Source organism: Pan troglodytes, chromosome 11, assembly GCF_028858775.2.
Source record: "Pan troglodytes isolate AG18354 chromosome 11, NHGRI_mPanTro3-v2.0_pri, whole genome shotgun sequence".
Taxonomy (NCBI): Eukaryota; Metazoa; Chordata; class Mammalia; order Primates; family Hominidae; genus Pan; species Pan troglodytes.
In genome coordinates this window covers 112,753,633-112,777,785 of record NC_072409.2, presented here as the reverse complement: position 1 = coordinate 112,777,785, position 24,153 = coordinate 112,753,633, and the positions used below count along the sequence as shown (strand labels likewise).

General features: G+C 38.8%; 1 pseudogene; it reads right to left on the bottom strand.

The window, feature by feature from the left end:
* LOC100614879 (histone-arginine methyltransferase CARM1-like) overlaps window positions 1-22,707 on the bottom strand; it is a 267,533-nt pseudogene extending 244,826 nt beyond the window's left edge.
* Between the last annotated feature and the right edge of the window lie 1,446 nt (window positions 22,708-24,153).

Below are 24,153 nucleotides of genomic sequence, written 5' to 3'. Positions count from 1 at the left end.
AAGCCAGGAGACAAACTCATTTAGAGGAGCTAAATCAGGCGTTCTTAAATGCTTTCATGTTGTAGACCTCTTCAGCAGTCTGATGAAGCCTAATGGGAACCGTCTCAGAATAATACTTTTAAATGTATTAAAAAAACAAGATTATTAAGAAAACTAATATTGAAATAGAGTTTTCAGAATATAATAATATATGTGCTTTCTTTATTAAGAAATCAAATAAGAAGATCTAGCTGCAGTTCTAATAACTACCATAGTTTTGAAGCAGTGATGTGCATAAATATTTTGAGGCTACTGCAATTATTGTGATATGGTATGAAAATGTCTGTGATTCAATAGCAAAGACTTGGAACCAACCCAAATGTCCAACAATGATAGACTGGATTAAGAAAATGTGGCACATATACACCATGGAATACTATGCAGCCATAAAAAACGATGAGTTCATGTCCTTTGTAGGGACATGGATGAAATTGGAAATCATCATTCTCAGTAAACTATCGCAAGAACAAAAAACCAAACACCGCATATTCTCACTCATAGGTGGGAATTGAACAATGAGATCACATGGACACAGGAAGGGGAATATCACACTCTGGGGACTGTTGTGGGGTGGGGGGAGGGGGGAGGGATAGCATTGGGAGATATACCTAATGCTAGATGACGAGTTAGTGGGTGCAGCGCACCAGCATGGCACATGTATACATATGTAACTAACCTGCACAATGTGCACATGTACCCTAAAACTTAAAGTATAATTAAAAAAAAAAGAAAATGTCTGTGGTTTTATTTATGATAAAGTTCAATGATGATACTACTGTGGATTGTTACCTACATTTAAAATGGAAGGAAACATCAAATTTCAGCTAGAAGTCAGTGAAAATAGAGATGTAATTTTGCTTCATTCAAGTTTATGTACTTCCGGAGTTTATCCATGGTTTGCTTGGGGTCCTATAGATCCCAAATTAAGAACCTCTAGAGTTGAACTTTTTTCATCCTTCCACCTACATTGGAATTCTGATCTCCCTTATTGGAGAAAAGACAAGCAAAATAGAGTCTGATTTTTCTGTTTCCAATTAGCATTCATCATTCACTCCAGGATGGTGGTCCATATAAGCAAAGCACTTAATTTTTTTAGTTTTACTTTTGTTTCCTCAGTCTCAAACCATGCTAGACAGTATTTTTCTGATACATGTTTATCGTTCTGTATCATGCAATTATTTATCCCTGGTTATACCTTTCCTTTATACTTTTTATTCATGGTCAATTATAATCTGTGCTAGAGTTCCTCATGCAGTCATACAGTTCTTTTTACAATATCATCCATATGTTCTTCATTGGAATGATACACAAGTTATTCTATCAGAATTTCATTTTGTATAAAATATCAATAATAATGGAAGAGCTTCCCAATTTGAATCTTGGGAAATAGTTATATACCCTTCCTAAAATCTGGAATATGTATCTCCCAATGCCCAGGGTTCTCCCTGACTATAAGAGGGCCACTTTTATTCAAGTGGCCCTCTTATATCACTTTCACATTTCTAAATAATTATTCTCTAATGTGTTGAATTGGATCAATTATTTTGCTTTCTATCAGAAATTATCAACCAAACAAATCCAACATTTATTCAGTACAATATTTGGAGTACACACCAGGTAATTCAAGTTCCTCCCTAGTGGATACACAGATAACCAAATCCTCTTATCACTCCTATATCTCACGAAGGGCTAATTGGTGATTGCTGCCGGGCATGCAGCATATGCCCATGTCTTCCACTAGGTCGGGAATTCTACCTTACACTCCCAGCTTGACATCATCCCAGCTTGTCTCTTGTTACCTTCAGGCGAAATCTTTCCTGCCATCAATTTTGGATTTATATGTATTTATAAATGCTTGCTTTCCTGATACTCAGATTAGCTCTGCTTCCTTTAGAAAAAGTTTATTTTCCTTAGATTAAGAGACATGCTTCCCATTATAATCATAAGTGGATTTAAAATTTTCAAACCTCCTGGAAAGGGCCCAGAAAAATCTAATGCAACAAAATAAGCTGACTCAATCTAGTGGTCTTCCCAATATGCCATATTGTCTTATCTAAAAGGTGAATGTGGATTTAGTTTACATGGTCTCAAACTATGCAGTGACCTTTTTAGTACTTGTTTTGTTTTGTTTTGTTTTGTTTTGTTTTTGAGATGGAGACTTGCTCTGCTCCCCCAGCTGGAGTGCAGTGGCTTGATCTCAGCTCACCGCAACCTCTGCCTCTCAGATTCAAGCAATTCTCCTTCCTCAGCTTCCTGAGTAGCTGGGACTATGGACATGTGCCACCATACCCAGCTACTTTTTTGTATTTTTTTAAAGACAGGGTTCCACCATGTTGGCCAGGCTGGTCTCAAAATCCTGAACTCAGGTGATCCGCCTGCCTCAGCCTCCCAAACTGCTGAGATTACAGGCATGAGCCACTGCGTCCAGCCCCTTTTTTGTATTTTAAAATGTTTAGTGGCTTTCTCACACTCTGAGATACTTTTAAAGTGTCTGTCTCAAATAAAATTATCTTTATTTTTGTGATATATCTTGTATGAGCAAATATTTCCTGAATTTCCAATTCTCTGTGGCTAACCAAGATCACTGGGTGATCTATTTCCAAGGTCCAGAGGAATATTATACTATATTTTATTCAGTCTTAGAGAACTACAATTTGCCCACATTACACTGAGATAATGCAGCATAAACTCTCTACTGGGAGGCATGGGTTATGTTTAGAGACAAGTGGTTGTAAATTGAAAGAATGAATTATCCAAATATTTGTTTTCTGTTTTTAAATAATCACATCCACGTTATCTCAAAACATGAATGTAACTGACTGTTAGGTATTCATTTCCTGTGGCTGCTGGAACAAATTAGTATAAACTGGATAGCTGAAAACAACAGAAAATGTCCGGGCACAGTGGCTCATGCCTGTAATCCCAGCACTTTGGGAGACCGAGGTGGGCGGATCACGAGGTCAGGAGCTCATAACCAGCCTGACCAATATGGTGAAACCCCGTGTCTACTAATAATGCAAAAATTAGCCAGGTATGGTGGTACATGCCTGTAATCCCAGCTACTCAGAAGGCTGAGGCAGGAGAATCACTTGATCCTGACAGGCAGAGGTTGCAGTGAGCCGAGATCATGCCACTGCACTCCAGCCTGGGCAACAGAACGAGACTCTGTCTCAAGAAAAAGAAAAAAAAAAAAAAAAAGAACAGAAATTTATTATCTCACAGTTCTGGAGGCCAGAAGCCCCAAATCCCCAAATGAAGGTGTCAGCAAGGCTATGCTCCCTCTGGAGGCTCAAGGGAGAATTCATTCCTTTCTTCTTCTAGCTTCTTGGTGGCTCCAGGTATCATCTGACTCGGGACTGTAACACTCCAGTCTCTGCCTCTGAGATCACATCCCCTCCTCTTCTCTCTGTAATCTCCCTCTGCCTAGCTGGCATAAGGACCCTTGTGATTTAGGGCTCACTCAGCTAATGCAGGATAAATGCCTCCTCTCAAAATCCTTAATCCTTTCTTTTCCCATATAAGGCAATATTCACTCATTTACCATATAAGGTAATAGTCACAGCTTCTGGGGATTTGGGCAGGGACATAACTTTTTGGATGCCTCTACTTAGCCTGCTACATTTTTATTTATATAATCCATGAAATATGAACAGGGTAGATTTTTTTCATAGGAGAGCAACTAACATAATTTCTAAGACATTGGGTAATGATCTTAATAGAAAATTAGCATCTAAAATGTCTTAATGTCTATATTCAGGATGATTTTTATAAGTCAATCATTAATGAAAATATACATTCATATTTTAAAACTAAACAACAGAGGTGTGATTATTTCTGCACATGTCTGCTTAATCATTGTCCCTGTAGATATTATTCACTACTAAGTCATCAGTAGGTCTAATAAGAAAAGATTTTAATATTGTTCCAAATTCCACTGATGGCTTTTTTTTTAACTTATAAAAGTTATACTATTCTAAGATAAAACAAAGCACATTATATTTAGGCTACTTTCACACACGTTGAACCCATTTTTATTGGCAAATATTCTGATCTAGTTTAAAGAAATGATATATGAAAATAGTTATTTCTTCCAGGGAAAGCTCGAAACATAACTTAAAAAGTCTTAAATGCTATATTTTTTATCCAATGTGGTTATGGCTGTCATTATATTAGTAAATTACTGCTGTCTGTAAACCAGAATTAAAAGCATTAATAGCAAAGAGTGATAACCTAAGATACTGAATCTAGCAGCCATACCACAAGATCAGAATGTTTGAATCAGCCAGATTCACCTGGCTCTACACTAATTTTAGAACGTCATTTCATCTCTACCTGTCATTTGATTACTAATCACACACTTTTGGTTTAAAGTACATGAAGACTTTTTTTTCCCTAAAACCACTGTGTCTTTCTTCTTTAACACAAATTTCTTTCTGACAAGAAAGTAACCAAAACAAGAGTTGAGGTAGATAGAATATTTTTCAAGTTTACAATGCTCAAACATCACAGAAATTCTATTTCCTCTATTTGTCCTTCTCAGATAACTTGAGTATGATTACATTATTCATTTGAAATACAGTTCAATTTATTTCTGTTTGTACCCCAATTTTTCTCCTATGTGTGTTGTTTTTATTTATTTATATTGATAACACAAAACATTAGCATAGCTCCAAAACTTAGAACTATACAAAAGCATATATTTTAATAAGTGTTAAATTAATCCTCTTGCACCCTCATTATTTCTACCCTTTTCACGCCATTCCCACCCACTCACTTTAGGTAATCAATGTCCTTAGTTTCTCATTTATCTTCCCTTTCTTTTTGGTAAATCTTCAGATGCACATATTTTCTTATTTCCCCTTTTTTCTCATACAAAAGGCAATGGACTATATAGTCTTTTCTACTTTGCCTTTTTCACTTAATCTGAAAATCACTCCACAAAACTTCATAGAGACCTTCCTCATTCATTTATTTTACAACTGCATAATTCTTCATTGCATGTATTTAAGATAGTTTACTCTATTTCTAGTGTTTCAGCATTTAGGTCAAGTCCAACATTGCACAATTATGAATAATATTTAATGAAAAACTTAATATATGTGTTTTCATGTTGTTAAAAGGGTACCTTCAGCGTGAATTCCTAAGAGCAGAATTGCTAGATCAAAAGGTAAAGATGTATGTAGTTTATGTTCTTTTTTTAGATATTGCCAAACTCCCCTCCATAAGGATTATACCAATTTCCATTTCCACCTCCAACATGTGAGAGTGCTTGTTTCCTTATGACCTTAAAAACAGAACGTATTGTTACATGTTTTAATTTTTGCCAATCTGATAGACAAGAAATGATACCTCAATGTATTATAATTTTTCATTTTTCTTTTTAAAGTGAGGTTCATATGTTGAAGGTCCATTTTATATCTCTTTCAGTATATTGTTCATGTCTTTTGTACATTTTTCTATTGGATTTTAGTCTTTTCCTTTCATTTTTAATGATTTCTTATATATTAAGGATATTAACACTTTACTGCCAATATTTTCTCCCTGCTCATCAGTTGTGCTTTGACTTGTAAACATTTTTAAATAATACAATTTATTAATAGTTTTTAAAAAACTACATCAGCATTTTGAATCCCAGTTGGTCTTTTCCTTCACACAGGTAAAACAACAACCATTCATGTTTTCTTCTGGTACTTACATGATTTTATTTTTTTGTATTTAGATTTGCAATCCACCTGAAATTTATTCTTTTGTGTGATGTGAGTTATAAATCTAATTTTAATTTTTTCCCAGTGGCGAACCTGTTGTCGTAAAACCATTTATTTAAAAGTTAATTTTTGCTCTGCTGATTTGAGATGCCACCTTTACAATATGTTATAGTTCCAGGTGTTCTGGAATCTATTTCTAAACTTTTCATTTTATTCCATTGATCTGTCTGTCTCTTCATGCTTTAATTATTGTGACTTTGTGGTGTTTTAGTATATAGTAGGACTACTTTTATTGCATAGCTATTCTTTTTAGTGTTTTCCTGGCTATTTATTTTTTCATATAAACTAATATCAACTTATTAACTATTTTTAAAGCTTATTGATATTTCATAAGGATGGTGTTAAATTAATAAATTAACTTAGGGAAAACTGACATCTTCATGATGAGTCATCCTTTCCAAGTGCAGGGTAGAGAGGCTCTCAATTTACTCACATATTTTTGTGTCTTTCAGGAATCTTTTGAAGATTGCCTTACCCATTTTTGCAAACTTAGTGCTGAATTCATTTTAAGTATCTAATTTTCTTTGTTGCTATTTAAATGGTTTCTCTAGCATTATGTCATCAAACTGGTTATTGTTTCTGTATCTGAAAACTAGTAATTCTGTTATGTTAATTTTATATTCAGTGACTTTACTGAATTATTTTTCTTATTTAAGGATGTTTTACCATTGTTTCTCTAAGTTTTTCCAGGTACATGATCATATCACTTGCAAATAGAGATAATTTTACTTCTTCGATTCCAATTCTTTCCCTCTAATTGCCTTTGCTATCACTTCCAGGACAAGGTTAAATTAAGTAGATGGTAGGCATACTTTCCTGTTCCTGCTCTTAGTTGAAGTGTTTTCTCATTAAGTTTTCCCATTAACAAAGATATGGGCTTTAAGAATAAGTTATATATATAAGAATACTTTATATATATATATATGTATATATATATTTATATATTTAGTTGGATTTCATCCAAGAATTTTGAGCATCCAAAGAAATTTCAGCAACATATGAGATATTCATATGTTTTTTCTCCTTTGCTCTGTTAACATAGTGTATTATTTGACTGCATTTCCTAATAGTGAACCAAGCTTACATTCCTGAAATAAATGTCACTTAATCATGTTTCATCAGTTTTTTGTTACAATATTGGGTTCTGTTTGCTCATGCTTTATTAAGTATTTTTACATCAATATTCATACACGATATTGGTAATAATTTTCTAATTACATTGTCATTTGCATACTTCGTTCTCAAAAATAATTTTAATACTCTGGAACAAGCTATAGAGCCCTCAATCTATCTGGTCTTTGAATGTTTGGTAGAATTCCCCTGTGAAACTATCTGAGCCTGGTGCTTTCTTGTGAAATAGCCACCTTATAACTTTATTTCTTTGATGTAAATTGGTCTCTTTAAATAGAGTAAATTTGTCTCTTTAAATAGAGTAAATTTCTTTAGGAAATTGTTCAATTCATATAGGTTTCAGCATTTCAATTCAACATTTATTTGCATACATGTTGGCAAATGAGTCTCTAATTAGTTTTTTATAATTCTTCGGTTTCAATGATATTTCCCCTTGCCAATTCTTATTTTGAATATTTGTCCTTTCTCCCTTTTATTCTTCATTAGGTTAATTAGCAGTTTTTATATTTTGCTATTTTTTTCAAAATGCAGCCAGGCTTTAACTTATTAATTATATCTACTTTTACTTATTTTTCTCATTTTTTTTCTTTTGCTTTACATCTTGACATTTTCTAGGTTTTTCAGTTGGGAATTTAATTTGTTAATTTTTGTTGTTTCAGTTTTTTAAATAAAAGTGTTTAGGGCTCTGAATTTGCCTCTAGTCACTACTTCAACACGTATATTCTTCTATCCTCATCTCCACTTGCTTTAGTGTTGGATATGCATTTAAGTATATTAAATCCTCATCATCAGTCCTTTAATGAACATCATCTACTCATGCCTTAATGGGATTCTAGTAGATTCTCAAGAAAGGTTCCTGGATACAAATTCCTGCACTCTTGCATATCTAAAACACACACACAACAGTGCTGCTCTACTGTTGATGCACTATTTATCTTTTTTTTAACAACAAACCTTATGTTTTTGAATATCCAAAGCCAGCCTAGTTCTTTTTTCTTCGTAAGATACTTTATCTTTTCACCTTGTAGCTCTGAGGATTGTTTTTAATCTTTATCAATTCCTATAGTTTTACTCAGATAGGTCTCAGGGTTAGTAATTATGGGTGAATATTCCCTGAGCTCTTTCAATATGTAGATTCTGATCTTTCATTTACAGAAATAAGGTTTTTAATTATCGTTTTAAATATGAATTTGTTCCATTGTTTTATATATCTCTTTCCAGAGATCTAATTGGATTATTTTTGCTACATTTTATTTCAAATACTTTCTTAGTCTTTTGAGATTTTTTTTATTTTAAAATTTTATTCATTTTTTAAATTTCTTTTTGTTTTTTGTTATCTTGGTTGTTTTCCTCATTTTCTTCAATGTTCTCCTTAAATTTTCATTTGAATCTCTTATTCCTTAGAGACTTTCTAAATCAGTCTTCATTTTTTTGTGTAACTTAGACTTCTATGTTTTCCTAAAATCAATCAAGTTTTATTTTAGTTCTACTTATTTTGCATTCATTTCTGTTGTTGATGTTTTCATTTCTGTTTCAAAGTGGTTTGTATTATATTTCATATCCAAAAATGCTTATTTGAGGATATTTCATTTAGTTGCATTTAGTGGATAAAATTTTTGTCATCTGGATTAATTTGATTCTCATTTTCTTCTGTATTTTTATGGTGGTGATAGACCACTGAAGACTGCTTGTGCCTCTGCATTTCTGTGTACAGGGCTGGTGGTTTAGGTTTGAATAGGTTTCAGAGATTTCTAGTTGAAGAATTCTCTCTTATGTCAGGGCAGTAAAATATGGTTGAGAGGGTTTTTGCTGTTGTTGTTGTTGCTGTTGTTTTAAACAGGGCTGTAGGGTAAGGTGACTTGTCCTTTGCCTTTTTTCTTTTGGCTTGTAAGATTGCAAATGTGCTCCCTTTTTATTTCAATTCAGCATGTAGCTTTGAAAGAATGCCTGTCTTTTTTAAATTGTTCTCCTCAAATGTTACCTTTCCAAGACTTCCTCTTGACACACTGTGTACAATTTTACCTTCCTCCTGGTTGTCAGTTTCCTGATCCAGCAGATCACTTTTTTCTCTCTTTTTATGGTGATGGTTTTAGATCAATATCAGGCCTGCTGCTAAGTCTTCCTTCTCCATTCCAATCAGTTTTTCAGAGACTGCCCTTGCACTTCACAAGGACTTTGGGAGGAGGACAAGAGATAACTCATAGAGATCTGGTGTTCATTTGTGTAGCTGCAGGTCTTTTGAAGTTTAGTTGAAGACATTATTTGTCTTCTTGTTATGCTGAAAGCATGAATTTTAGTTCTTCTCATTGTTATTTAGGTGTTGGGGAAGGATATGTTGGGAGATTAAGATTTACATCATCACTATTACCTTGGTTACCCATCAAATTAAAGTGTTTAATAATATGCCACCACGTAAAACATTTCTAATGACACTCAGCTGTGAGAGCTCTAGTTTTCTACCCTAGTCATAATACTTACCTCAAAACATGCTTTTATCTAGTAAGTGGTTGGTGAATACCATTATATTTGATTGACACAGGAAAGCTGGGTATCCTAGAACCACAGAAGACTGACATATATTTGAGGGTCATTCCAAAAAGATGCCTGCAACCCCAGCAGTTAACCAGCTGAAGGTGAAAAGTGTGAGAGAAAAAAGGGAAGCAGAATGTTGAGGAGCAGTTACATAGCACATAGGTGTCCAGTGAAAGACTTACTCAGAGTAGAAAATATATTTGGTAGTTACTCTCTGAAGGCTATTATAAAAAGATAACCATGGCTTCGTGGTTCCTTCTAGACTTCACTACTCTACCTCATGCCTCAGTTCCTTTGTGTTGTCTCTTGTCTCACTCTATTAATATTGGTATCTTTAAAAGAAATTTCATTCCATGAGTGTTAGAGATAGTGGTCTCCATAGAGACAACCAGGAGCAACCAGGACCAAGTCAAGCAGGGAAGGGGCAAGAATGTACCTTTTCACAAGGTTAGGTACTCTTAGGTCCGCTAAGTACTGACATCGGTCTCTGTGTCTCTTAGGTCAAATCATCAAGAGTAAAAATCGTATAAAATAACTGATTATTTTTTATTACTGGTTAGGTAATATAATGGTGCAGGCACTGAAAGGCGCTCAACAAATAATTGTAAATTAGTGTATAATTATCAAAAATTATAAAAATGACCATCAAATGTCATAATCCTCCTACTTGCCAATAGAAAATGCTGTTTTGGAAAGGTATTTTAAAGCCTACTGTTCTACATCAAACAATAAGTTACTGTTTGGGATCTGAGCCCCATGAAGAAAAGTGTCTTCTCTGGCTTTCTAAGGAACTTGATTTATTAGAAATCACATGACCTTTTTGAGAAACGGGTGTTACCTACAAATTGCAAATATGTTTTGCCCCACATGAATTAGCAAAAACCATAGCAATACATTGAAGTAAGAGTCAAGGGGCAAAAGAGTGGAAGGACCTGGAGATTATTTCCAAAACACAAACCAATGCTTCATTGAAGTAGACATTGCGAATTAACTCAACTGCTTCCCTTGATTCATCACATGATTATTTTAAAGTTCAGGCACAGGTTATAGGAATAATTTGCTCTGAGAGGGACAAGATTAACTAACAAAAGCAAAGAAGAATTTGACTGACTTATAACAAAGATTGTAGACAAATTGGCTCACTGTCATAATGGCCAAGAAAATGTGATAAAAATTATTGGTCCCTATTTTCCAAGAATAAAAGTATACTTTCTGCCCTGGAAGCTGTATAACTATATTCACTAGAACCAAGTCCTACTGTATATCTTCCTAGGAATGCAGAAATTATAAAGACACAATCCCAAACCTGAAAAATCTGAAAGGGAAGAGCCACATCAGAATCTGGGGAGGCACAAAGAAACCAGGCCATACTACTAAAATACTTCCACCTAGAGAACATATTATCATTCTGACTGGAACTTCAAAGAATCAAATGCTCTATGGTGGGGGGCAGAGCGCCAAAGAGTTCCTGTAAATGGAAAAGAAAAATCACAACTATTCCTGGGAGTCAAGAGATAAAAACCATATGAAATTGGTTAAGAGAATGCATTCTAAATATCATCTATGGAGACTGGTGGAGAGAGAGTAGAGCTGACCATTGGAAGGACTGAGCACCAGCCCTGGCTCTTTATGAACTAGCTAAGGGAGTCTGCCAATGTGTTCCACCTCTGTGAACTACAGTCTCTATATCTATATTCTATAGATTAAAAACTTAATGTTCATTGCCTGTAGTTGACATGTTCTCCGCTTTTTTGATCTGCTAGCCTTGACATCTAAGAAACAGAATTCATATACTGAAGGATTTGCTATCTGTGGAAACAAAATAAGAAAACTTCTCTGAGAAAGAAAAAAATATGAAATCAGAAGTGAATGCCCTTGCAAGGAAAAAATTGGCTTTGTCCACAGGAATTCACATGAAGCAATTCCATGGAACTGTTTTCTGAGCACAGAGAAGCATTATGAAAGCTCAGCCTCTGGACAACAGCTGGGTTTGCATCTCAGCTCTGCTCTTTCCTCCTAATGTCTTAGACCAGTTTTTGAACTATGCCTCCATCTTTTTCCAAGTGCAACAAAGCATCTCACATCAGTTTGCAATACAGTATTTACAAACAACATGGAATCTGCAATGCCATTAGCCAGACTTGGTTAGGCTAAAAATGCGTACAATTCAGATTCACTTTCCTCTTCTCCATTCCAATTAATGGATTTTCATTTATCTTTTATTTTTCTGACACCTAAGATCCAAGACATAAGTGTTCTCTCAAGATGGTACAGAGTCTATCTCCATGTCTTTTAAAATATAAATTCTAAACCCAAGACTGTAAATATCAAGGCTTGTGAAATGTTTAGATGATTACTTAAAGCCAGAAAACATATCTAGTTTAAAAAAATCAATATCCATAGAGTATACTATCCATCATCCCCTAAGATGCAACAAATCTAGTGAGGCTCCAGCTTCCTTTCTTTCTCCATTCCTTATTTCCTTACTTCCTCCCTCCTCCTCTCTCCCTCCTTCTATTCCTTTCTTCCTTCCTTCCTCATTTATTTCTTCTTCTCTCTCACCCCTTTGTTTCATTCTATAAAACCTCATTGTAATTTCTGGTGTTTGAAACAGCAGCTCAGTCTGTCTCCTTGTGAATGACTTAATAAAATTTCTCAAATAGCATCCAAACCTAGACACAAGGTAAAATTTATCTTCAATATACCTCTTCCCTACAGAGAAGAAAATCTAGCTAAGCCTCCCCATAAGGAAATGAAGTTGTGATGCAATAAACCTGACAAAAAATTAAATAGAGGTTACCACAGCAAGGTCTGTCTTCTTCAGAAATAAAAACCTCTTCCATTCAGCTATCCAAAGCAAAGTAAAGGACTTGGAAGCCAGAAGCATACTGGAGCTTTTCTGTTCCACTGATCACTGCCACTCTGCTGAGAGATTTTTATGTATTTTATGTACATTCTTTAGTTATGCAATTCAACTGCAAACACCCTGAGGGCTTCAGGGCAGGACTGTACCTGATAACTAACTTAAAAAAAAGATTTCTTCATATAGTGTTTAGCAATACATCTATTAGAAGCACAAAATATGTTTTTCGCAAACAGGCCTGTAGAAAGTCATGCACAGACAAAAGACCCTGATACTTACTGAATGGCACTAGAATGCAAGCTCGATAAAATCAGTGATTTTTGTTTTATTCACAGTTCACGGCAGGTAGACTCCAAGATAGCCCCCAATAACCCCCACCTCCTGGATTCGTGTCCCTGTGTCATCTCTACCCAAGTGTGGATGGACCTTGTGACTAACCAACAAAATGTGATAAAGATCATGGAATGTCACTTCCATGATTGGGCTCCATAAAATTGAGACTTTTATCTTGCTATTAGACTCCCTTTCTTTTGCTGGCTTTCATAAAGCAAGATGCCATGTAAGGCAAGCCCATGCACCAAGGAACTCAGGGCACCAGGGAACAGCTAGCAAGAAATTGAGTTGAATTAAGCCAACAATCACATAGTCGGCTCAGAAGAGGATGCTTTACTAGTCAAGTCTTTGTATGAGACTTCGGCACTAGCTGGATCCTTGATTGTAGCTCCTGAGAGACTCTGCAGTGGAGAACTCAGCTAAGCCATGCCCAGACTCCTGGCCACAGAAACTCTGAGATAATAAATGTGTATTGTTTTAAGCCACTAAGTTGGTGGTTATTTGTTACACAGCAATGCACAACTAACACACTACTATTTCCTCAATTCCTTGAACAGTGCCTGGCTCATAGTAGGTAGGTAATAAATACAAGTTGCACAGATCAATAAATGAAATTAAGTCCTGTCACTGATATAGAGTTACTGAAGGTCAGTAAACTATTCATCACGGTGCTGCAATGTGCAACTAGATGAATAAAGCCAATTCTTACAACAAGCCTTCTAACAAATTCAATTTCCTAAAAACAAACATGAAGTAAATAAATACAATTTCCCACAATGAACATGTTAAGCAAGCTTTTCAGTCATCATATCAGCCTCAAGGTTGACTTATATTTTCTAGGAGAGAACAATAAACTTTATAGTTTAAAACAAAATAGCACTGGAGACCCCTTTTACCCTTCTTGGCAAAGAAACTGACCAGGAATTCAATTTCATGGTGACAACATTCAGAATATGCATTGCTCTAACCTAAATAGTCCTTTAACCCAGCCTGGCTTGTGCTCTTTATTCTTTCTGCCTTTATGATTCCTAATTGGGAAATATGCTTCAATCTTCTCACTCACATTCTCAAAAGCATTTGGGTCAGCCTCTTCCCTTCCTCTCAAGGTTTCTCATTAAATACTCTTGTGATTTGTGGCCTATGAGTCCAACTTCAATTTTAACCAAGGGTAAATTTTAAAAAAATATTTTTAGTTCTCATTACCAGTTGTGATAATTGCTAGGAAAGAAAGAAGGCTGAGAGAAATGGCAGCAGATGTGATAGGAGCAGTGGGTGATTAGCATGATGAGAACGCCTTTCTGAAAATGTGACTTTCAAACTTTGAAATAAAAGATGAAAAGAACCCAAATATACAAAGGGCCAGGATGGGGTTATGGGCGTAGAACAGCATTTCAAGCAAAAGGAACAGCACATCAAAAGGCCTGAGAACAAGTTTCTCAGCAGAGTTGATTTTACAAAGTCAGCCATATTGTGAATGTGAAGGACAACTATACATAATCAGGATCACACACACACACACACACACACACACACAAAGTCCAGCACAAAGTATCCTAACACTTTTTTTGGATGGTACTAGAATGTAAGCTCCACAAAACTAGTAACCTCTCTTTACAACTGCTTGTAAAAAATATCTTGATGTTATTTTTATTTGGTAATTTTGACTCCATTTATTTTCAAAATTAAAAGAAATCATTTTGCATTTTTTTCACTTTTCATTATTCTGTTTATGTTATTATTATTTTTTTTGCATAATCTTATGAGGTAAAAATTATCCTAGCTTCCAGGAGAGAAAACTAAGGTTCGGGCAGGTTCCAATAAATCTTCTAAGGTCACAAACTGGTAAATGGGGACATCTGACCTGGTTGATTGAACTCCCTCGCCAGCCTAGTCCTCATAAAACAGGGGTTAAAATGGTGGGAAGCAATTAACAAAAGAAGGTCATGCATAGTTTTATTTATATGGGTGTACTGGATATTAGAAAACCTCAGTTTTGTCCAAAATATGCCAAGAGTTACATTGTCAGTCACTCCACTGTCTCACTGAGGTTTCTAAGCTTATGATGGGATACAGCTCCCCCAAACACAACTAACAAATGCTTCCTCATTCTATGGACAAATCCAACTTGGTTTTGAGGCTAAAAGTCCAACTCTACTACAGGCCAAATATTGGGTCACTAAGTACAAGAAGGTTATCATGGAAAGACGGAAATAATCAGATTTTGAGGACAATATACCTGTGATAAAATGGACCAATAAAACGCTGTCAATATTATCTACCCTCCAGGTTACTGTATAGTTAAAGATAATTCATACAGCACTTAACACAAAGGAATAGCTTAGGTGAATGAAGGTAAATATTTGGATCTGAGAGTGATTTGGAAAACCCAGAGGTCTCTCAGACCTGACAAAAAGAACTTATTCAAGGATATAAGGTCATTCCTCTGAGCAAAGGGTTTGTTTCTTATTAAAACGCTGGTGCACTGGGGAAAACCTGACCCCTTCCACTTTTATCAGCAACTCTTCACGGTAAAACACTGGCTGCATTGGAGGGGGTGTGGGGTGTGGGAAAGGCTCTTAGACACTGGGAGTTTACGAGGGAGGATAATCGTGGAAGGAGAAGGAGGAGGGTTCTGAATACACTCAGTTCATAGTTCTGCTTCTAACTGCCAGGGGTATGAGCACCCACCATCTGTGACAGAAGCATTTGGAAGAGAGGATAAAGAGGGATTTTCATCAGCAGCATGGCTCTAGTCTAGTACATTTTTATAAGCCTCATATTTTAAAGTAATTATTTCAAACACTAAGAGTAAATCTAGAGATCTAATATACAGCATGAGGACTATGGTAATAATATTGTATTGTATAATGAAAATTTGCTAAGAGAATAGATCTGAGGTGCTCTCACCATACAATAAAAAATAGGTAACTACAGAAGCTGATGGATATGCTAATTTTCTTGACTGTAGTCATGATTTCACTATGTATATTATAACACATTATGCTGTGCACCTTAAATACATACAATTAAAAATTAATTTTAAAGACTCTGTGATCAATCATAACACAAAGCATAAATATTATATCAATGATACTTTCTTTCTTGCCTCAATAACCTCTCTGTTTCCAGTATTAACTCTCAAAATCAGGGGCCGACTAACCATGCTGTCTACACTTTACTCACGAGATAGCCATACCTCTTTTTCTTCGAAGTGGCAGTCACTGTAAGTACCAATCAGTGGAGTCCCTGTCTTCAAACTGGTTTATTCACCAGTACTGAATAAAGAACCACAACTTAGTACAACTATTGAAAATAGGGGGGAAAAAAGGACTATTTTAATCGTTTTATTTTATTTTATTTTATTTTATTTTATTTTATTTTGAGACAGAGTTTTACTCTTGTTGCCCAGGCTGGAGTGCAATGGCACAGTCTTGGCTCACTGCAACCTCCACCTCTTGGGTTCAAGTGATTCTCCTGCCTCAGCCTCCAGAGTAGTTGGGATTACAGGCACGCACCAGCATGCCTGGCTAATTTTTGTATTTTTTTAGTAGAAACGGGGTTTCACCACGTTGGGCAGGCTGGTCTCACACTCCAGACCTTAGGTGATCCACCCACCTTGGCCTCCCAAAGTGCTGGAATTACAGGCGGGAGTCACGCGCCCAGTACCAGTCGAAAAAAGGAACCTTAAAGGGTCTTTATTTGGCCAGGAAAACAAGGTTTTTCATCTGTTTTCACTTCTTTGTCTTCAGACTCAGCCACATGGGGCTTTGAACAGTTTTTCGTTTGTCATTCGCTCAAGGTACCAGTCCTGCCTGACAGATGAAGGAAATGCTTTCTCTTCACTGATACACATTCCATAATGAGGACACACAAAACCAGGGCTACCTGAAATTCTCAGTTTAGTCTCATTAAAGATCTTTCTCAGAAAGTTATACTGAAACCATGTAAGTATTGCTCTTGGTAAAATAACAATAAAAGAAAGAAGTTACTTAGCGGGATTCTGACCGTATTTCACATTTTTTAAACGACTCTTCAGTACAACAATAATATCTAAATTGTTGCTAGGGCGAAATGGTAGTGAGGTTGAATTTGGTGACGAATGTGAGGCATAGTCTGCTGTTTGGGAGAGGGACTGCTGTGTCAGAGATGAGTGTCGTGTTTTTTGAAGTTCAGATGGAAAAGTGCGAGAGAGTATTCTGATTCTGTGGTTGTTTGCGGGGAAGGATGGTGGTTTGTGTATCTTTTTCTCCCTCATGTCCATGTGAAGGGAGTTGTGCTAGCAACGCAGGAAGGTTGTTCATCATTATCACAGTAATTGGCGAATGGGGATGCTGACATATATTGCCAAGGGGCCAGGGGTCTTAACCACTCTGCAATGCCTTTACAGTGAAGAATTTTCCCAGCTCAAGTTATTCATGCTCCATTGAGAAATACTGTGCTCCAGTAACGATTTTGTCCTGTCTCCCCAGCTCCACTCTCTCTCCCTGGGGTTCTCTGATGGATATATCAGAAGACATGAGCCTGCCCAGCCTAGCCCCCCTCCACTCTTGCTTCCTGGTCTGTCTGCCTGCAGAGTAGGTGTTTTCTGGGGTAGGCCTGCAGGTTGGTTTGTTTTGTTTTGTTTTTGAGGAGTGGGGTTAAGTTCAATTCAGGAGTGAATAATTAGGAAATCCATTGTGGGACACATCAAAAATCCATGCATTTACCTGCTTCACTCAAAACCCACCAATTTCAATGTTAATCTCATCCAAAATATACCCTCACAGAAACATCCAGAATGCTTGATCAAATCTCTAGGCACTGTGGCCCAGCCAAGTTGACACATCACACCAGCTCCAGCACCTGCCCAGAAGAGTGATGCGTTCTCGGCTCTCCAGACCAGGCCACTCACCAGCTGAGTGCCAGAGAGTGACCTCAGTCAATGCCACAAAGGATCACCTGGCCAAGCCCTCCTTGGTTCCTAACTCACAGAATCTGGGAACGTTATAAAATGGTTATTTTAAGTTACCGAGTTTTGAGGTGGCTTGTTACGCTGCAATAATAACTGGAACACTCATTTTAAACTCCCATCACTCCCTCTCTCTCTTATGAAACTTCAGCTACACAGGCCACTACAAACACACATGCTCCCTCCTAGCCTCAGGCCCTTTCTACCTGCCATTCTCTCTGTCTGCAATATTTTTCCTCCAGCTCTTTGCTTAGCTGGCTCCTTTCATCTTTCCTTCCTGCTTCAGATCAAATATTACTTCCTCAGAGAAGTCTTCCCTGACCACACTCCCTAAATTGGCCTACTTCCCTCTCTATGTAGCTTTTTTTCATTCTGTTCATTTTCTTCAAAACATTGATCTCAATCTGAAATTATCTTGCTTTCTATCTTTGACTATTGTTTTCCTCGATTAAAGCATTAGAGCTGTAGGGTAGGTTCTTAGCTAGCTCATTTATGGCTCACACAATGATTGGCACAGAATATGTGTTCCATAGATATCTGTGGAAGGAAAAGTAATGAATGCTTATCTCATATGTGGGTGACTGCCTTCAGGATCCTGTCCACAGGCCTCAACTTACTAAGTCTGCTATCATAGAATTTAATGAAGGAAGATTAGAGTTCCCATGAGCTATAAAGGGTGTTTTTCTCTGACTTTTCTTCTGCTCTTTTTTTCCCCCTCTAATGAGATGAGCATTCACCAGGGAACAAAAAGCCTAGCATCCTTTTACAATACCTCACAGACAAAAACCACCGCATTTTTATACGTGATTATCTGTGGGGCTTATTTATAAATTTTCCTAACTCTTGAGGATTAATTAAAAGACACCTCTAAACTGAAAAAGGAAAAAAATTTTCCCTTATTTCCTGGAAATCCAGTCTACTCTTAGCCTTTGTGTAATACAGCCTCAGCTCTTAATCTCTTTCTTCTCCAGTCCCCCAGTACAGGGCTTACAGAGAGCTTGGGTTAAAGGGTTGGGGAGAGGCAAGTCCATCCCCTACTTTTTTTGTTTCCCCCTTTTCCAGTTGCTGGTTTGGATACACTTGAAGCATAAAAAGCAACAAATATTTTTTTCTCATCCCCTGAACTGAGGTTCTTATCTGAAGCCAGCACTCAACCCATGCTCTATACTTCCTCATTCCCTTGTATTCTGATTCTCCCTTGTATTAACCATGTTTTTCATTTTCTGTATTCTGACACTTCAACATCTGGGGCCTTGCTAACCCTGGAGAGACTGCCCCTTCCAAGGTTTGCCAGTTCCTAGAGAGTAAACAACTCACTTGGGAACATGCCTTTCAAGTATAAATCAACCAGTCCAGAGTCCACAGCCCAATCGCCTCTTTTATTGGGCTTTCACGCTCTGGGCCATCATCCCTCTGCCTGAATTACCCCAGGGCCAGGTACCAGACAACTAGAGAGAGCCCCTAAACCCTAGAGCCCGCTGAAATCATTCAAATCAGCCAATCCCCTGCCTCACCCATTCCTTCCCACAGAAAGCACAATAAAAGCTCCTGCTAACAGTTCCCCCCGCCGCCCCGCCCCCAGCTTCTGCCCCTGACCCACCCAGGTGCCTCTCCATGTGACCCCCTTGTGGTGTGGTATGCCCCCTCCTATTGGGAACTGTGAGTAACAAACCATCTTTTCAATGGCAATTGTCTCCTGATCTGTTGACCTTACTGTACCTCAAATTTCTATTAACATACTGCATTTTAAAACATCCCTCTAGACTGTAAGTCAAGCCAATGTCTTAATTGTTTTGGGCAACTTGGATTCTGCACACTCAGTGCTCAGTATTTTAAGTTTTATTTTAGCAAGACTTAGAAACCTGATTTAAAGCACTGATTCATTCAAGAAACATTTTTTGATGTCTCATGTGTACTTGGTATTGTGGAAGGCCCTGGGGATAGGAGGATGAATAAAACATGTTTTTAGGCAGGCTCCTGGCAGGATGGGGACTCAAAAAATCTTTGAGAAAAGAAGAAATGAATCAATGTCTTCCCAGAGTTCACAAGCTAGAATCCATTGCTTGCCGATCCCCTGGTGTGTTACCTCTGTAAATTTGTGGTCAATTTTGGAAAGTTTGAAATTAGAATAGACCGGTTTGTCTTGTTCTGTTCCATTTTTTTTACATGTCAAGCTATTGAAATCAGGACTCTAAATGATTGTTCAAATTTTCCAAGTTATTATTTACCAGATTTAATGGTCTTTCTTGCAACATCTTTACAAAAATATAGCCTAACTCACTCTAAGAAGAGCCTAAGGAAACTGTTGTCTGGGGGACATAAAGTAAATATAACATTAACAATAGGTCAAGTGCAGTGGTTCACATCTGTAATCCCAATGCTCTGGGAAGCTGAGGAGGAAGGATGGCTTAAGGCAAGGAGTTCAAGGCCAGCCTGGACAATATAGCAAGATTCCATCTGTACAAAAAATTGTAAAAATTATTCGGGCATGGTGGTGCATGCCTATTGTCCTAGCAACTCAGGAGGCTGAGGCAGGAGGATCACACAAGCCAAGGAGTTTGAGGTTATACCGAGCTATGATCACTCTACTGCATTCCAGCCTTGGTGACAGAGTGAGAACTTGTCTCTAAATAATAATAATAGCTAATACTTACTGAGCTCTTAGTATATGCCAGGCATTGTCCCAAACGTGGTACATGTAGTATTTTATTTAAACATTATAATTCATATTATCATCCTTAGGTTACAGATGAGGACATGAAGCTTAAATAGAGTAAATCATTCACTACAGTTAACATAGCCAGGGAGTACAGCCAGGATTCTAATTGAGGCAGCATTATCCCAGAATCTACCTATTTAACAACTATAGCTATGAGGTAAATCTGTATAATTTTCTCAGTGTACATTGCTTAGACCCATTTCTAAAGTCCATGAAAGAATTTGGGCCAAATTTATTCCCAAAGAAATCCTAGCCACTCAAAATTCTGCTACTAAATACACAATATTTGAGTTTGCCAGAATCTTTTTTCTTCCAATAATGTATTAGAATTTCTTTTTATGCTTTCTCTTCCTGGTCCCCATCCACAGGGGCCTAGTTGGTGATATAATAAAATGAGCTACTTTAAAGAAAAACTCCAGAATAGTTTCTCTGCAAAACTTTCCGTAAAAGGGAACTGAGCTTTAATAACTGCATTCATACACTGAATGCACCTTAGGACTGGAAAGTGAGTTTTCTGCTTCCTTATTAGTGAATCTTTCCCAAGGAATTCTGTCAAAATCTTGTGGCAATGACTACCTCCCTGCCTTGGCTTTAATTATTCTATTTCCATTAGTCCGGGTCAACACATACCACAGAGGTCATCTCTGGACTTGATGTATTGCATTAAAGGCGAGCTTCTCTAGGATAATTATGTCCTCAGAGACCAGGCATTGGGGTAATGCCTTGGGGAGTCTGAAACTCCAATCACCTTGAACTTTGGATATTTCTTCTCTTAACATACATTTGTGGAAAAGAAAACCATAGGACATGAAATAATGCATAAGTCGCAAATCTGCTGTTTTCTCTGCACATGACTGGAGATTAAATAAATTGACTATAGCAGGCAAACAGTACTCTTTTCTGGAAGCTTGAGTTTCAGAATTCCCAAGAGAAACACTAAAAGCTACTTCCTTTCTTCTCTTACATCCAAAAGAGAAATCAGTGAGCTATTGAGTAAGACTTTTGATCCATTACCAAGACTCAAGCTTCCTAAAACACTAGTCAAATGGTATTTAATACTTCGTTTTAAGACCCAAACTTGCCCATCCCGGCCTACAGTAAAGGGAGAAGACACATCCCACGGCTTGCTTTCACTCCAAAACAAGCATTTATTGAGTGTCTACTATGTGCCTGATCATGTTCTAAGTCTTTGAAGATAGAGAAGTGAACTTGTATCCTTATCACTGAGGAGGGAGAAGGCAGTACCTGCCAGTTACTTGAAATTCCCTTTGGAACCAATTCACAGGGCAGAACACTTTAAACTCTACTCAGACTCTCAGAAATTGGGTAGGAAGAAACTCCCTAAGTCTTCGGAGCCTCACAGCTGCCTTAGGAGCTCTGCTTTCCACACTTACCAGAGACAGGTATTTAATATGAGCTGGGGGCAAGAAGCGTGAACCCCTCCAATTTTTATGCAAAGTTTTGTGAGCAAGTATGAGCATTTGCTGGAGCCAAAGTCTACAAGTGTCCTCGTATTCTCAAAAAGATCTGGAATCCTACCAAGGTTAAAAGCATTCCCCTAATATACCCACAACTCGTGGAGCCCAGGTGACTGCGCTTATGCTTTCTTGGTGAAGGCCACATGTCGAACCAAAAAGTCATGCCAGATGGATGCCACAGTGACCGCAACAGCTACTTAGCCTGGTGTACACCCCGCTCAGTCCTTTCTCAACTTCACAACTTCGCTCACCAGAAAGCTTCGGGTGCAACTGTAAGATGGCCTATTCCTTTGGAAAGGAATGAGAAACACGTAGGCTTGGAAGTACTGAGACATTGGGGCCTCCCTGTTTTGGTCCTGAATGGATTCCCGGCGAAGAAATCACATGCCTCTCTTCTCCTGACCCCACTTTTGGCATCTCAAGGCCGAAGCTGGTTCTCAGAGCTCGTCTGCCTACAGCTACTAAGTTCTCTGAGAGCAATAAAGATACGACGGGATCCATCTGGACGTTTTCCGGACAGGAGAGGCAGCCCGGCATTTCCCTTCGGAGAGTTGCTGGGGATGCACACCTGCTCTGGGACAGCCGGAGTGCGCAACCCGCACTTCTACACGCGCGCGCCGGGCAACATAGCGCACCGCGGTACACGCACGCCGACCGGACACACGCAGTCTCGTACACGCCCAACGAGCGCACACACCCGCACTCCATGCACGCGCGATGGGCGCACACACTCGCATCCCTACACCTGCGCTAAAGCGCACACACCCGCGCTCCTATTACCGCGCTCGCGCGCAAAACAGCCGCAACTTCCGAGTGGGACTCGGCATGCGGGGGTAGTGCCCGGTACTTCACCATCAGTCACCGTCGCGTCCGCCTCCTCCCCTGCTTTTTGCACCTCCAGCCGCAGAGATTTCCGGCTGCGGCACAAGAACTGTCCAGGCCGAAAGAGCTGCTCCTCCGTCACAAAGCGCAGTTGCACACTGTACTGCAGGCGCGCGGGGACCCGGGCCGGAGCCGGGGTCGCAGCCATGGTCCAAGCGCCTCTGCTCCTGAGCCCTAGCAGTGCCTCCCCCGCGCTGCTCTGGGCACCGAGAAACTGCTGGGGCAAGGGGGAGGCATTTGGAAGCGCGCACCACCTTCCCCAGCTCCCGTTGCAAGTTCAATCTTCGACCTCCGAGACGCCCGGTGACTTCTGCTGGCACCTGCTGCCCTCGGCATCACCTCCCTCATCCCCCTGGAGGGCACGCTGGAAAGCTGCAACTCCCCACCCTCCGCACAGGAGCGCCCCGTAGACGCGCAGATGGGCCCAGCCACCCAGCGGGGCGGCAGCCCCGAACACACAAGTTTGGAGAGCGCGCGAGGCACCTGAAAGTGGTTGGGGTTTGGAAGCAAAAGGGTGACACCTGCTGTTCGCTGGGACCGCTGTGCGGGTGTGGGCGTCGGTTTGGAAACGTCCTTTGCCTGAGCTCTGCTTGGTGAGTGGGCACTCGCTCTTGGTGTGATTCTGGCGCAACTGGCACCCACGTGTGAGCAGCAGTCCCAAGTGCTGAGTTCTTTCCTCGCGGACAGGGTCGAGAGAGCAGCAGCAATGTGATAGGAAAGTCCGCAGACATTTGTCAACTGGCTGGGCCCAAAAGACCATATTCGTCTTCCATTACTTAACTTGGGATTGAAGGTTTACTCGCTGCTGTATTGTGAACCATTTCCCTACAAGTGGGCCGGCAGAGCCAGGGACTCTTGTCCCAAAGTTGATGTCTATCTCTAGCAGCTACCCAGCAGAGTCTCTCGGCTCCAGCTTAAAAGGTTGGGCTCTCCAAGCTCTGAGTAACCAATTCGCAGGTCCTTAGTCCTCTTTGCAGAGAAACTGATCTGCTGCAGAGTTAAGAAAAGAAGCAGTTCTTCTTTTGACAAGAATCCCCCACACTTACAGATTCATGTGCCATAAAAGGACCTTTTCTTCAAAAGCTGAACTGCTTTCTGTGCGCCCCCAGGCTGTGACCTCCTAATAGAATGAATTGCAGGGAGGAAGCAAGGTTTGTAAATCCATTCTGATCCTCTGAAGACAATGTTCCTCTTAACTGAGCAGGTTGACTTTAGAAGAACCAGCTTCCCTAGAAGTCCTGGGTTCTGTGACTTCAGAGCTGCCAAGTGGGACTGTGAAACCCAGCCAAGCTGTATGAAGTCCTGGGTCTCACTTATCTGCCTCCCACACCTTCTTCTTTCTCCCAGTTCCTGATCAGGCCTCTCTGGCTTCTCCAAATTTCCTTTAAGAGTTTTTCCTCCTCACCCTCCTTCTCTCTGTCTCTCATCTTTCTCAATCATCTAAGTACTCTTTTCCCTTTTTC